The 15,907-nt window shown below is 47.2% G+C and overlaps 1 long non-coding RNA gene and 1 pseudogene across 1 annotated transcript; both read left to right on the forward strand.

Moving 5' to 3' along the window:
* Nucleotides 1–369: 369 nt before the first annotated feature.
* LOC111755275 (uncharacterized) lies at nt 370–12,900 on the forward strand. The gene is made up of 5 exons (XR_002789846.2): nt 370–648; nt 1,092–1,184; nt 2,053–2,206; nt 11,046–11,219; nt 12,419–12,900. It is a non-coding gene; the product is annotated as an uncharacterized LOC111755275 (long non-coding RNA).
* Nucleotides 12,901–14,261: 1,361 nt separating this feature from the next.
* On the forward strand, nt 14,262–14,380 carry LOC111755276 (5S ribosomal RNA; annotated as a pseudogene).
* Nucleotides 14,381–15,907: the final 1,527 nt, after the last annotated feature.

A 15,907-nucleotide genomic window follows, 5' to 3' on the forward strand; every position in this document is an offset into this window, starting at 1 on the left:
GCACCAAGGCAACAGCATGGCAGATGGGCACGGGGGAGAAAGCACTCACCCATGACAGCCAGGAAACAGGAGGGCAAGAGATACACGGCTCCGGGTGACACCAACACTCACCACTCCCCCCGCCACAGCACATTCAGGTTTGAAGTCACCCGGGGATGGACCTACTGATGGGACAGCACCTGCGTGATCCAGGCACCCTCCACGCACAAGGCTCTGGGAATGCTGAAGATCTAAACCATAGCAGATGGTTTACCAGTGCCCTGCTAGCAGGTGGCAGGGTTAGGGCTGGAATCTGGACATTGTGGTGATAGCCTGCTATCACTTTTTAAACGCATCTTTCTCCTTCTGAAACCCCGAGGCCAGGCCCCAGCCATGGTCTTCCCTGAACATGAGCTGCACTGACTCCCAGGAGGCAGCAGTAGGGTTACAAGGGGAGGCCACATGGAAGCAAGACCCCTGCCCGGGGGCCATGAGCAATAGGACATTGGAAGTCCTTAGCAAACACGCCTGCTAGCCTGTGTCCAGGGCAGAGCCATTCAGGAGTGTGGTTTGGCGCATGTGCAGACTGTCGCTCTGAGGCTGTGCACAGAGGGAGAGGGAGCTCAAGGGGTGACTCGCAGACGAAGGCCCCGAGGCAGGGCACACTCGGTAAGCAGCCTGCAGTGGAAAGACCCAGCTCCATCCTAACATCTGGGCCACATATGCTCCTTCTGTCCCCGCGCTGGCTCCTGTCCAGGAAAAGGGTGGGACTCCTCTTGGAGCCATCTGGGGTGGCGGGGGAAGCCTGGGAGGGGCTCCGGGACCCGACAGGGATCAAGATAACCAACAGAGACGCTGGCTGGGGGACACCTGACAACCCTAATCCCCCACTTTTTGTTTGTTTGCTTTATTTTATTTTATTTTATTTTATTTTATTTTATTTTTGTTGTTACCGGGGATTGAATCCATGACCTCGCACTTGCCAGGCAGGCCCCATGCCACTGAGCTATATCCCTGGCCCCAATCCCCCTACTATCTAGTACCTGCTTGGTGTGTCTCTGACATGACAGAGCTGTGAGTCACCCTCTAAGCAGAGGGGTTCCCGTGTCTAGGTGCTGGCTTGCTTGGCAAATGCTGAAACGAATCAAGACCCAGTGGTGAAGTGCTCAGCTCGGTTCACGTGAGTTCCTGGGGCAGTGTTCTCGGTAAGGCATAGTCACATTTTAAAAAGTGAGCTCTCTCATTGCTCCAAGTTCCCTTTAGGCATTTATTTACCCCTTGCTATTCTCTAAATATGGTTCCAGAGAGCTTGCAACAAAAGAATTGTCATCAAGTTTAGCTAAAGACTCAGTGTGGTGTGCATGCTGGTAATCCCAGTACTTGGGAGGCTGAGGCAGGAGAATCACTGAAGTTCCGGGCCACCTAGGCTACATACTGAGATCCTCTCTCAAATAAAATAAAACAACACAACCGAAAAACGTATCTACTCTAAATGAGCACCAAATGAAGCTATAAGTTCCCCACTGGCCAAGAGGAAAAGAGAAATGTGATCATAGATGGAAGGAGGTCTTCATATAAAGGATTTAGAAACTAACGTTTGTTGAATGAAATTTCAGGGTTTTGGCAGAAGCCACGCGGCGCACTGCGCCTTCCTCTTGAGGAGCTTGCTACTTTCGCGGACATTGGAACGTGTAGGTGCTCAGCGGATGCAGGCCCCTGGCCCCGTGTGGGCTTTCCCTCTGCAGTCGTTTCTGCCCATGGAGGCCTCTCCATTACCTGCGCAAAATGTCCGTGTAGGCCAGCAACTTGCAGTCCTCTTGCCTCAGCCTCTCCAGCAGCCGAGATTAAAGTTTACTTGAATCTGTTTCTGGGGACTCTGCCCTATAAAGGTGATTTTGCGGGGCCTGGGGATTTAGCTCAGCGGCATAAGCACCTGCCTTGCAAGCAGGCAGTCGTGAGTTCGATCCCTGGTACCGATAAAAAGGAAAAAGACAAAAAAAAAAAAAAGTGATTTTGCTACTGAAAAAAAAAAAAATTTCAGGGTTTTAAATGTGCATTCTCATTCCTTCCAAGTTTCTGTACCAGTAAACCATCATTGTTCCCACCTTGTAACTGGAGTACATGAGACTCTCACTTGCAGTGAGTGTGGAGGGTCCCTCACTGCACCGTCCTCTCCAGGCCAGCATGCTGATCGCTTCTAAGAACACTGGCTGCTGATGGCTCACAGGTGGGTTCCACCCTAGGAACTGCTTTCTGCTTAGGGAATGACCATATTTCACCAGTGTTAGATCTGCTTGCTTACTTCTTCGGCTTTGTCTTTTTTAAGACAAGTTCTTGTTATGTAGCCCAGGCTGGCCTCACACGCTCAGTGAGCCTCCTGCCTCAGCCTCCAGAGTGCAGGAATTATAGGGGTGCACCACCATATCCGGTGAAGGTCACCTTAGGGGCACCTTTCTATCTCTAAACACAAGCCTCTGAGGGTCTCGGTGGTCCCAGAGGGGAGCACACCCACTAAGAGACAGTGAGAGCTCTGTTGGATCCAAACATTACCCCCCCCCCCGCTTGATTTTTTGAGCTCCTTGAGCTAAAAGGCCAACCAAAACGAAAAATGACTACCCTGGCCATCAGCAGGTTAAGTAAGAGGAGCAGTGTGAGTGCATCATACTTGGAGGAGTCACGGTGGTGCCCCTGGTGCTACTGGCCTGGCTTTCTTCTTCTTCCCCTTTCCCTTCCCCTTCCCCTTCTTCTTGTTCTTCTTCTTCTTCTTCTTCTTCTTCTTCTTCTTCTTCTTCTTCTTCTTCTTCTTCTTCTTTTTCTTCTTCTTGTTCTCCTCCTCCTCCTCCTCCTCCTCATCCTCCTTCTTTTTTGAGATGAGGTCTCACTGTGTAGCCCAGGCTGGCCTCAAACTCTCGGTGATCCTCCTGCCTCAGCCTCCCCAGTGCTGGGATTATAGGCTTGGGCCTGGCTTTCTGGGTATGTGAACAGGTAAAGCCACCATGTGCTTAGCAGTATGTAGGAACCTGGGGCTCCACTCCTTCCAGTTGGAGCCTGAGTGTCCACCAGGCCAGCTGCCTACCTTGGAAGGCAACAGTGCCAAAGGTGAGGGACTCTGGAGCAGTGGGGGTGGGGAGGGGTAGATAAGGCCAACAACGAACCAGCAGGCTCCGGCTCCCAGCTGAGACCTCAGTGACAGTGGCAGCAGGTCAGTTTCAGCCCTGAGCATCCTGTCCTCCATGCCCTCCCCATAGGCACATTTCTGATGAACCCTGGCAGCCACTCTCAGAATCAGTGCCCATCTCCAGGGACCCAGCATAGGGCAGAGGTGTTGGTTGGCAGCCCTGACGCCCACTTGCCCATGTCATTGCTGTGTCCTGGAAGTGACTCCTCAAAGTTGACTAATCTCTTCTTGCATTAAGCTATAAAACTTTAATTTCTTTTTTCCCAGTTTTTTTTTTTTTTGGTCTTTTTCCTTTTTATCGGTACCGGGGATCGAACTCACTACTGCCTTTCTTTTTTTTTTTTTTTTTTTTTTTGTCTTTTTTGGTACCAGGGATCGAACTCACGACTGCCTGCTTTCAAGGCAGGCGCTTATGCCGCTGAGCTAAATCCCCAGCCCCAATTTCTTTTTTAAATTTTTTTTAAAACTCTGCACTTCTTTCTTTATTTCTTTTTTTTGTACCAGAGATTGAACTCGCGACCTTGCACTTGCAAGGCAGATGCTTATGCCGCTGAGCTAAACCCTCAGCTCAAAAACTTTAATTTCAAATTTAATCAACAGCTAAAATGTGCATGCTTTCACCTGTGAATGGTCGTAACTGCCTGTAATCCCAACACTCTGGGAGAAGCAGGCAGAAACGTCACAAATTCAAGCCCAGCCTGGGCAATGTAGCAAGACCTTGTCTCAAGATAACAAGTGGTGGGGCTGGGGATTTAGCTCAGCGGCATAAGACCTGCCTTGCAAGCAGGCAGTTGTGAGTTCAATCCCCAGTACCGATAAAGAAAACCAAAACAAAACAAAACAAACAAAAAAAAACCAAGTGGTGAGGATGTAGCTCAGTATGAAGGACCAGCATTCCCTCTCCACTAGGGAAACAAGTGTATGCTGTTCTCCACAGCAGCTCCCTTCCTTCCAGGACCTAGTGTCACATGACAGACGGCCCCAAAGCCAGCAGCTAAAAGGCAGCAGTCAGTGAAGAGCAGGGACACGGTGGGTCTTACCTGAGGCCAACAGGGATGAGTAAGGCTTCACTCTCTACTGTCCCGGCCTCAGAAGAAGGTTCCTGGCGCACAGGGCTGCAATCGCCCCCAAGATTCTGCTTCTACATATCTTGGCTGGTGGCGTGGCCTTTAGGTGACTCAATCACTGCAATCACTGCATGCCAGATTGGTTTCAGAAGGGAAGCCTCCTGGGAGGGACATTTCCAGGTGGAAGCTTCCTGGACTTTCATGGCCCAGCCTTGGAAGTCACACACTGCTTCTGCTGTGCTCTGGGCTCACGGCAGCACAGTTGCACCCAGATCTCAGTGGAGGTGACACAGACCACAACCCTTGTTTGTTTTTTGAGACAGTTTTTCCATGTAACTCAGGCTGGCCTTAAACTCACTATGGAGCCCACACTGGCCTCAAACTCATGGTGATCCTCCTGCCTCAGCCTCCCAAGGAGTTACAGGCATGCACTACCATGTCTGAATTAGACAACTCTTAATAGGGAGTATATCAGAGTTGTAGTCATGTGCTTTTTACTTTTTTGTAAAAGGCTTTCTCTATATTATCCAGGTTGGTCTCAAACTCCACAGCCCAAATGGTCCTCCTGCCTCAGCCTCCTCAAAAGCCAGAACTGTAAGCCAGGCATGGTGGCACACTCCTGTAATTCCAGCACTTTGGAGGCTGAGGCAATAGGATTGTTGCAAGTTCAAGACCAGCCTGAGTACAAAGTGAGCCCAAGGCCAGCCTAAACTGCATAACTCGGCCCTGTCTTAAAAAGACACACACACACACACACACACACACACACACACACACACACACAAAACCAAAACTATAAAGCATGACTGCATCTGGCTTCATCTTTTTCGTTTGGGATTTATCATAGGGAAGTAACATAGTGTCTAAGACCTAAGTAAAAGGAAGTGTACTGTAACATCGTTTATAATGCTTAAAAACTGAAGACAATTTAAATGACCAACAGGAGCTGAATAATTTAAGGCACAGTATATCAGTATCATGAAATACTATGCAGTTTTGTATTTTATTTTTTTTTTCTTTTGAGACAGTGTCTCCCTAGGCAGTTCGGGATGGCCTTGAACTCACTTTGTAGCCCAGGCTGGTCTTGAACTGTAATAGTCCTCCTCCCTCAGCCTCCCAAGTGCTGGGACTATAGAGGTGTACCACCATGCCCAGCAATACTACTCAGTTTTGTTTTTTTGTTTTTTTTGTTTTTGTCTTTTTCCTTTTTATCGGTACAGGGATCGAACTCACGACTGCCTGCTTACAAGGCAGGCGCTTATGCCGCTGAGCTAAATTCCCAGCCCCAATACTACTCAGTTTTTAAAAAGATAGTATATCTGGGCATGATGGCACACACCTGTGATCCCAGCAGTTGAGAGGCTAAGGCAGGAGAAATGCCAGGAGTTCAAAACCAACCTGGACTACACGGCAAGACCCTGTCTCAAAAAACTAAAACAAAAACCACCAAACCAACCTTATGATGAGTGTGATAGTTATGTCTATCCCAAATGTACCAATGTAACTCATTTTTGAAAAAAGATGATAAAATGTTACAGAAGTATTTTATATCATGTTGTTTATTAGAAAATGCCGGTTGTAGATAGAATGTTTGGTAAGATGCATTTTGATTTAAAGAGCAAAGATTTATTTATTATTTATTTATTGGGGTTGAAGCCCAGGCCCTCACACATGCTAGGCAAGGACTGCACCCCTGAACTACATGCCCAGCCTAAAGCTTGGTGTTCTGGTTGTTCGTCTAGGTACTATGGGTTGAAACCAGGGTTTTCACACCAAGCCACATTCCCAGCCTAATTTTTTTATTCTTTTTTTGAAATGGGGTCTCACTATGCAGTTCAAGGTGGCCTTGAGCTCACTTTGTAGCCCAGGCTGGTCTCGAACTTGCAACAATCCTCCCGCCTCAGCCTCCCAAGTGCTGGGATTACAGGCGTGAGCCACCGCACCCGGCAACTTTTTTATTCTGAGACAAGGTCTCATTAAGTCACTATGTTGACAAGGTTGCCAGGCTGTCATGAACTTGCAATTCTCCTGCCTCAGCCTCCTGAGTAGTGAATGTGCCATCATACTTGGTAATACGTCAGTTTTGAAAAAAACTTAGCAAGTTCTGAAAAAACTTAGTGGTAGAGCACACCTATAATGCCAGCACTTGGGAGGCTGACACAGGAGGATCACTCTGAGTTTGAGGCCAGCCTAAGTGAGACCCTGTCTCAAAAAACAAGAACAAAAATGTAACCAGACTAATGTAGAGGTGGCCGCTATTGTCTCAGGGTTGGGCTTTAGTATCCCTTCTACCAACTTTAATCTCAATCCTGCTGCTATAGATGGTTTAGTGGCAGGCAGGTGATGACTACTCATGGCCCCCCTGAGAGTGAAGTCTCTAAGGGCGCTGAGAAAAGTTTCCAAATGACCAACAGAGGGTCACCACTTGGGGTCCACTTTTCCTCCTGGGAAGGTTGTCACATAGGATGTGAAGCTTGGATCTGCACTATGCTCCTCAAGCCCAGAGAGGACTCGCCTTTAGGAAGAATCTGCCTGCCTGGGGCGCAGAGGAGCTCCTCTGAGTTATGAGCTGTGGATTATCCGGAGCCTGGGTTCACCAGCCTGCCCATCACGAAAGACAGTGTGTTCCTGATTGCTTCTACCAGTTTGAGTTGGCATGGTTAGCTGGAGCTCAGCTACTGTAGAAGGGTGGTTCAGGCCCAGAGATGGCACAGGGAGGGACAGAGCACACATCATGTGCCGCAGGGCTGCCGGGCCTAGACAGGAGGAGGGACACTGCCCATTGCCAGGGCTTGACAGGGCCCCAGGTGCAACAGGGTTTGCTGTTGGAGGCACCAGGTCCCTCCTGGAGGCCGATGGGGAGCTGGCCAGAGTTTTAATGGTGAAGTAAATTGCTCCAATTTGTCACCTAGGAAAATCTGGGAGCTGGGGGTTTTGAAGAGAACAGAGGTGGAGAGCGGGCAAGTGCGGTAAGGCCGGTGATGGGGCCAGAACAGGGAGACTGAGAGCCAGAGAGCCCAGAAGTCTAACGTTGACCAAGTTGGGTGACCAGCTGGGTGACCAGCTGGCCGTGGAAGGGAAGGGAGGCAGTCAGGACCCTGCCCAGGTCTCAGGCTGGGCACCTGGAGGACAGCAGTGCTGTGCACTGAGAAGAGAAGAGATGCTGGAGAAATCTGCAGTGAACGGGAGCTCAGGCTAGAGATAGTGCACAATAGTGCACCTCACCTCACAGTGCCTCAGTGCAGGAGCCAAACAGTGTGCGTGTGTGTGTGTGTGTGTGTGTGTGTGTGTGTGTGTGCGCACATGTATGTGTGTATGCATACGTGTGTATATGTGTCTGAGAGAGAGACTTGGGTTTGAACCCAGGGTCTTCCCAGTGAGCTATAGCCCTACATCCCAGCCCTTTGCTTCCCACTGTCCTGGGATTACAGGCCTGAGCCACGGTGCCTGACCATGGTCACCACCCTGAGTAGCTTTGGCTCTGCCCCTTCCCACTGGACAGAGCACAGAGGAGCTACCCTCGGTCTGGCCAACGGGTGGCCCCTGACCTGGGCCTGGCCTGTGAGATGCGTCTAAGCTTGGCCTGTTTGCACGAAGTAATCAGTTTATCATCAAAGTGGGGTTCTCTCTTCATCTTGGCTCCCAGACTTTGAGCAGAAGAAAGGACTCTTGTGCGGGAAGCATGGCTGGGCAGTGATTCCGGAAGCAGGAAGAGAGAAACCTCAAACAGCATTGCTGGCACACTCTGGCCCTCTGGGAGCTGAAGAGAGGAGTGCGGGACTCACAACAGTGCCGGGATGGCAGAAGGCGAAGCTTGAGTCCCGACACCTGCTTCTCGGGCTCACTCGCATGCGAGTGCCCAGGCGCCCCAGGCCCTTTCAGGTGACTGAATCAGAGCGGCCAGGGCAGTATGGGAAGGCAGCCACACTCTTATTTGAAAATGAAATGGCACCAGGCCACACAGAGCCCAAACAAACCAAAAGAAATGACCACAGAGGAAGGTGAGAGGCCTGAGAGGACATGAGGTCCAGAGGCCCAGGGTTGTTGTGCCCTCTGCCTGACCTCCAGTGCCATCCCCAGCATCTTCTTCAAGGACTAATGGTTCAGCTTTCCTCAGTTTTATATGAAAAAGTTATGTCATAGTGCCCCAGCAGATTCCTGTGGGCTCAAACAGCTACTGTCGGTTTCTGTTACTTCAGAATCAGCTTGTGACACCACAGAGAGGGAAGTCCAACACTTCCAGGGATGGTGAGGCTCATGGCAGGGCCACGTGTGAGCCCCTGGGCTCAATCCCAGGCACCAGATGTAAAAAAGTAACTGTTGGGAATAAAACACTTTCCTGTTGTATTATTTATTATTTGGGTTTTTAAAAGCTGTATTTATTTATTTATTTATGTGGTCTTTTTCCTTTTATCGGTACCAGGGATCGAACTCATGACTGCCTACTTGCAAGGCAGGAGCTAAAGCTGTATTTATATTTTAAAAAATTTTTTCTGCGGGTCAGAGATTTAGCTCAGCAGCTTAAGTGCCTGCCTGGCAAGCATGAGATTCTGAGTTTGATCCCTGGTACCACAAAAAAATTTTTTTTTGAGACAGGTTTTCACTATGCTGCCCAGACTGGTCTCAAATTGCTAGGCTCAAAAAATCCTCTGGCTTCAGCCTGCTGAGCAGGTAAGACTACAGGTGTGTACCATCACATCTGGGTCTGTGCTGTCATATTTTGCAGTGCTGGGGAATTAAACTCGGATCCCTGCAGGCACTAGGCAAGCACCTCACCACCATCTGCACCCCAGCCCTCTGTGGTCCTTCTTGAGAGGTCCTTTAGTAAACTGGAGAGCTGATCATCTCGCAGAAGGCTGTGGCTGTCTATGTCCACCCTGCATGGAAGCCAGCACTTGGATGGAGGGCAGCTTTCCACCTGCTCTGTCTCGAGCACCAGGACCCTATCTGACAACAGTGAGGACACACCTGTGTTCTCATCCAAAGGCCTGAGCAAGCACCTGACAGAGTCTTAAACATACGGCGCCATGGCTACATCTGCTTAGACCAAGGTCTGCTCCCAGCCTGGCACAGGATAGCTTGTGGGTTCATAGGTCCTAGATGGAATCGAACCAGGAAACAAGAAGTGTCTGGGTTTGCACACATACCTGCTCCGCTCACTATGCAGAGACAGTGCCCACTGTTATTCACCAGCTGTCACATTTTAGGAACCATGAAGCAAAGACAGAGAAAAGACATCTTAGAAAGCAAAGATAAATCAGTGGAACGGACATGTGCAAAGCAGTTTCTTTTTTTTATTCAGTAACTGTAAACTGAGATTAGATATTAGACATCTGGACCCTCAAGGAACTCCAATTTGAAGAATGCTTTCAGGCACAAATATAAAATGCAACAAGAAATGGGCCAGGTATGGTAGCGCACACCTATAATCCCAGCACTGGGGAGGCCCAGGCAACAGAATCACCATGAGTTCAAGGCCAGCCTGGGCTACATAGTGAGCTCAAAGCCAGCCTGAACTGCATAGTGAGACCCTGCCTCAAAAAGACAATAAATAAATAAATAAGAAGAATGGAGGCTGAGGGGTGCATAAGGGTGCAAAGGAATAAGCATGTGTGTTAGCAGGTAAAAGCTGGAAAGATGGCTCACGGTAAGAAGTGCTTGCTACAGGTGCCTCAAAGGACAAGGAGGAGTCACCAGGAGGATGATGGAAGACAGGGAAGAGAAGCCGAGGCATGAGCACAGCACAGCTGCAGAGGTGTGAACCGCATGGCATGAAGGCAGGAAGGAGCTGCCATTACAGTTCAGTGTACAATGGTCAGCATCTTGGGTCTCTCACAAATAGTTTTCACACATTGCCAAACACATTAGATATACGGTACAACTTTTTCTAACAAGTGACTGCAGTGTGTGTGTGTGTGTGTGTGTGTGTGCATCCACACTTTGCATGTGTGGGGGTGTGGTAGGGGTTATTAGTACATTTTTGTTTTTTTGTCTTTTTCCTTTTTATCGGTACCGGGGATCGAACTCACGACTGCCTGCTTGCAAGTCAGGTGCTTATGCCACTGAGCTAAACCTCCAGCCCCTATTAGTACATTTTAACTATGTAGATGAGCACATTCATCATAGGGAATTTGCACCTGTATATGGTACACCTGGCTTCTTTCTTTCCCTGTTGTCTCCCCCTCTCTTCAAACCCTCTTTCCCTCCTTATTTACAAAGGCTTTGTTTCTAATTTTTTCTTTTCTTTTTTTCCTTCTTCCTTTTATTTTAGACTAGCTGAGAGAGATGGCACACACTTATTATAATCCAGTCTACTGCGGAGGCTGAGGCAAGAGGATCAAATATCTGGGGCCAGTCCAGCCCAGACAATTTAGCAAGATCTTTGTTAAAACAAGATAAAAAAATATGGGCTATAACTCAGTCGTAGTGTGCCATTGGGTGGTTCAGTCCCCAGTGCTAGAGAGGGTATTAGGCATCTTTTCGCATAGAAACAAGCCCTTCTTTTCAGTGGCTCCCACAGTACAGGTGGACAAACTGCCTTTCAAAACTATACAGCAGAGGGGCTGAGGATTTAGCTCAGCGGCATAAGCGCCTACCTTGTAAGCAGGCAGTTGTGAGTTCGATTCCTGGTACTGATAAAAAAAAGAAAAACAACAAAAAACAAAACTATACAGCAGCTACGCTTTGGTGAGTCCGCTCTCTTCTCAATATTCTGGTGATCTATCTGTTTTGTTTTGTTTTTTGAGACAGCCTCCCCATATTGCCCAGGCTGGCCTTGAACTTCTTCTTCTTTTTTTTTTCTGCCTTTTTCCTTTTTATAGGTACCAGGGATCGAATTCACGACTGCCTGCAAGGCAGGCGCTTATGCCACTGAGCTAAATCCCCAGCCCCTGGCCTTGAACTTCTGCCTCAGGCTCCCAAGTGCTGGAATTCCAGGCCATGTGTGACTATCCCCAGGTTCCCTGGAAATCTTTTCAATCTTGACAGCCTTGCAGGTGAAAATGCTTTCTCATTGTCTTAATTTGCATTAATCAAATTATAAGCGAAGTGCTCAATCGCTATGCTGTTTATTGGCCATTTATGTTTCTTCTTATGCAACTCATTCACATCTTTTATCCACTTTTCTGTTTATTTATGAAAATTATTATGAAGTTTAATGAAATTAAACTTTTGCTTATAAAATAAGTTGCACTAGTTTTATACATATGCTAATTATCATTTGCCGTTGACAGTTTTAGTTTTTTTGTTGTTGTTCAGTACAGGGGATGGAGCCCAGGGGTCCTGTCCAAGTGCTCTGCGGCTAAGCTTTAGATATATACAGCAAATCAGCTGTGACTTTCTTTTCTTTTCTTCTGATACTAGGGATCAAACCCACATCTTTCTCACTCCGCTACATCCTCCGCCATTTTTTTTTTTTTTTTTTTTTTTTTTTTTTTTGAGACAGGGTCTCATTAATTCACTAAATTGCATATGCTGGGCTCCAAATTGCAGCCTTATTGCCTCAGTTTCCCAAAGTGCTGGGATTACTGGTATGCACCACATGCCTGCCTGCCACACAAAAATTTAATTTTCTCTATCTAACATTGTGGGGGTTTTTTTGTTTGTTTGTTTGTCTCTTTTGGTCTTTTTGAGACAGAGTCTCACTATGCAGTTCAGGCTGGCCTTGGGCTCACTTTGTAGCCCAGGTTGGTCTCAAACTTGCAGATGATCCTCCTGCCTCAGCCTCCCAAGTGCTGGGACTACAGGAGTATGCCACCAGGCCCAGCTAATATGTTACTTTGTAGCTTCTAGTTTAATGTCATTCCCAAAAATCTATACTCTTGGTTTCTCTTCAGATCATATACATCTTTCACCTTTTACCAAAAATCTTTGTCCACTACCAAGTTATGAAACAAGTAACTAATGAATGTTTTCCTCTAACATTTATGATTCCATCATTTATATTAAAATCTTAAGGTTTTTTTTTTTTTGTCTTTTTCCTTTTTTTTTTTTTTAATCGGTACTGGGGCTCGAACTCACGACTGCCTGCTTGCAAGGCAGGCGCTTATGCTGCTGAGCTAAATCCCCAGCCCCAATAAACAAAGTCTTGATTCTTCCTGGAGTTTAACTTATATATGTAGATCCTGAGCGCTCATTCTGCTGTCTTCGTTGTCCACAATATTCTCTGTCATTTCTGTTCGTTCCATCTCCTTAGATTTTCTCATTCCCAAGCTTCAGCTGAGGTTTACACTGAGTGTGCACACCCAGGCCCAAGCAGTAAGACGGAGGGAGAGGAAATTCTGAAGCTGGCGCCCTGTCTGTATTTCATATTCTCCAAGAGGAGCAAATGCAAATGCTGACACTCGTTACAGTGCAGAAAGGGGACTGACAGCGATGCTGGTAAGGCGGAGGTGCCCTGGGCAGCCTTACAGCTGCTGCCAGGACTGCACCTGGGCCACTCCTCCTGAAGCGCTATTTCTGTCTGGGTGCATGTGTGTGTTACTGGGGACTGAACCTCTTCACTGAGCTAATCCCCAGCACCCCCAAAAAATAAAAAAATTTATTTTTTTATTTTTTGAGACAGTCTGGCTAAGGTGCTAATTTACTCAGGCTGAGGGTGAAGTTGAGTCTCCTGACTTAGCCTCCCATAGTTGTGGGACTATAGGTGTGAACCCCATGCCTGGCAGGAAGGTTTAGTCTTTCACTTAGAGGTATCCCATTGGGAATTAAACATGAGCAAGTAACTACACAGAATATTCACAAACTAGAGAATTTATCACATAAAATCAGTACAAAGACACCAAGACAGTTGCAATGCCACTAGGTTACAAACGGTACACTGAGCTGGGGGAGGGGTGCGGGGTAGGGGAGAAGTGATCAAGATGCCATATGTAGGTATCCCACCTCCAAGCTGAATGTAATCAATGTGTATCACAAACACACACTAATAAAAAATAACCGATTTTTTATTAGTGCTGGGCTGGGGAATTAGCTCAGTGGTTCAAGCACTTACTTGGTAAGCACAAGGTCACGAGTTTGATCTTTAGTCCCTCCCCCAGTAAATGAAAGCAGGGAAAAGTAGAAAAGTAGGTGTGCCTAATGACGTTCTGGTGTTGTAAGAGAACATATTGTCCGTTAGTACTTGTGTTGTAAAGGAATATTCAATGTGATGGGAGAATGTTTGTGATATAGTTTTAAGTAAAAATGCAAGTAATACAAATTACTGCCTGTGTGGTGGTGCATTCCTATATCAGCCCTCAGGAGGCTGAGCCAGGAGGATCTTAAACTCAGCCTAGGAAATTTAATAAGACCCTATATCCCAAAAACTGGGCCGGGGATTTAGCTGAGCAGCATAAGCGCCTGCCTGGCAAGTGTGAGGTGGTGAGTTTGATTCCCGTACAACAAAACAAAACAAAACAAAAAACCTAGGTGACTGTTGTGGTGCATCTCAGCACTCATAAAGCTAAGACAGAAGAGTCACTATCAATTAGGCCAGTAGCCTGGGCTACATAGTGAGTTCAAGGCCAGTCTGAACTGTGCAGCGAGACCTTGCCTCAATTAAAATAAAAAAACCTGAATAAAGACCCAAAAGATAAAAAATAAAAATAATAATAATTAAAAAAAGACCCAAAAGAACTGCCTTCAAAGCCCAGGGCTAAAGAAATGAAAGAAAAGAAAAAAAAAAAAAAAAAAAAAAAAAAAAAACCAGGGCTGGTGTAGTTACCAGATGCTTCTCATTTTCTTCTTTACAATATTTTGGTATTTTTCAATTTCCCCAAAATGACAATGTAATTAGGACATAAATAAATTTGTTTAAATGAGTAAGCAAACTGTATTTTTTTAACAAATTGATTTTGTCATGCTACTAAACAGTATTTTATTTATTTATTTATTTATTTTCTTTTTGAGACAGGGTTTCATTCACTATGAAAGGACCCAGAGCATCGGCAAGAATCCTAGCGGCTCAGGAGGCTGAAGCAAGAGGATCACCTAAATCCAAGAGTTCAGGACAAGCCTGGGCAGCATAGTGAGAACTCATTTTAAAAAACAAAAGTCTAGTCTACGGCCATACCACCCTGAACACACTGAATCTCTTCTGATCTCAGAAGCTAAGCAGGGTCGAGCCTGGTTAATACTTGGATGGGAGACCGCCTGGGAATACCGGGTGCTGTAGGCTTAAAAAAAAAAAAAAAAAAAAGTCTAGGGGCTGGGGATTTAGCTCAGCGGCATAAGCACCTGCCTTGTAAGCAGGCGGTCGCAAGTTTGATCCCTGGTACCAATAAAAAAAGTTTTAAAAAATTAAAAAATAAAAACAAAAGTCTACAGTGTCAGTGTCCACCCATGTCTTCCCTTTGCTTCCAGGAAAAAATCAGGTTTTCCTTCAGAGCCCTGGCCCATCCTAGGACAGTTCCCTGGCAAGGACTTGGGCCTCCCTGCATGTGTACACCTTTAGTAAACTAAACGCTAAGAGGTGGCTTCCTTTTGTTCCCACAGCAGTCCTGCTGAGGTCCATCCCAGCCTCCTGTCACAGGTTTCTGGAGCTTTCCTGCTGCTCTCCAGCCCCTCAGACCTTCTCACTCCTATCTGTGCAGTTCTAGAACGTTCTTTCCTCCTTTTCTGACCAACTCCTGCCTATTTTCTGGGTCTTTTCAGGTGAATTCTTCCCTCAGCCTTCCACCAACTTGCTTCGTTATGCACTTACAACTTGAACACAGGGCTTATCACATCTTTACTTTGATGGCCCCGTGACTCACGGAGTGGAGAACTTAGCCTCATACTTGGCCCTCCAGGTGACTGCTCTCAGTGTACATCATCCCTTCCCGAGACGCGTTCTTGCTCCTGCTCCTCCCTGCTCCTGCTCCTCCCTGCTCCTGCTCCTCCCTGCTCCGTTGGCCTGACCTGGGGGGAGGGGGCATGTCAGCTTGCCTCTGATTTCCTGTGGATTCAACTAGCAGGAGGTCCCAGCAGCCGGAGACAGGAAGGAGTATTCATGCTTCACCTCCCACTCCAGTTCTCCGTGCTCACAGCCAGGCCTGTGGGTGCTAAGGCTCCCCACTTGCCTTCTGTCCTCTGTAGGTGTCTGAGCCCTTCCCTCATTCCTGTTGCTATAGTCATCTCTCACATGCCAGGACGCTATGTAGTTGCCAACATCCACAGGTACACAAGTCCTTTATATGTACAGAACTGATCCCATCTTCTTGTGTACTCATAATATCCACTGTAGTGTTAATGCCATTAAAATACTGTTACTGGGGGCTGGAGGCCTGGGCAGCATAGTGAGAACTCATCTTAAAAAACAAAAGTCTAGGGGCTGGGGATTTAGCTCAGTGGCATAAGCACCTGCCTTGCAAGCAGGCAGTTGTGAGTTCGATCCCTGGTACCAATAAAAAGGAAAAAGACGCCCCCCCCCCAAAAAAAAAATACTGTTACTAGCAGGGTGCGGGTGGCCAGGGAGGCACCAGGTATAATCCCAGTACTTGCAAGGCTGAGGCAGGAGAACCACCATAAGTTTGAGGCCAGCCTGGGCTGCACAGTGAGTTCAAGGTCAGCCTGAACTACAAAACGAGACCCTGTCTCAAACGAGAAAAGTAGCCATACTGCTTTACCTATGCAATAATAACAAGGGGAAAGTAGTCTACATGTTCAGTACGAGTGCAATATTTTTCCCTGAATATTTTTGACCTGTGATTGAGTGAATCTGCAG

The sequence above is a fragment of the Cavia porcellus genome, unplaced genomic scaffold (assembly GCF_034190915.1).
Source record: "Cavia porcellus strain 051 isolate PalLab524CR breed Dunkin Hartley unplaced genomic scaffold, mCavPor4.1 scaffold_25, whole genome shotgun sequence".
NCBI lineage: Eukaryota > Metazoa > Chordata > Mammalia > Rodentia > Caviidae > Cavia > Cavia porcellus.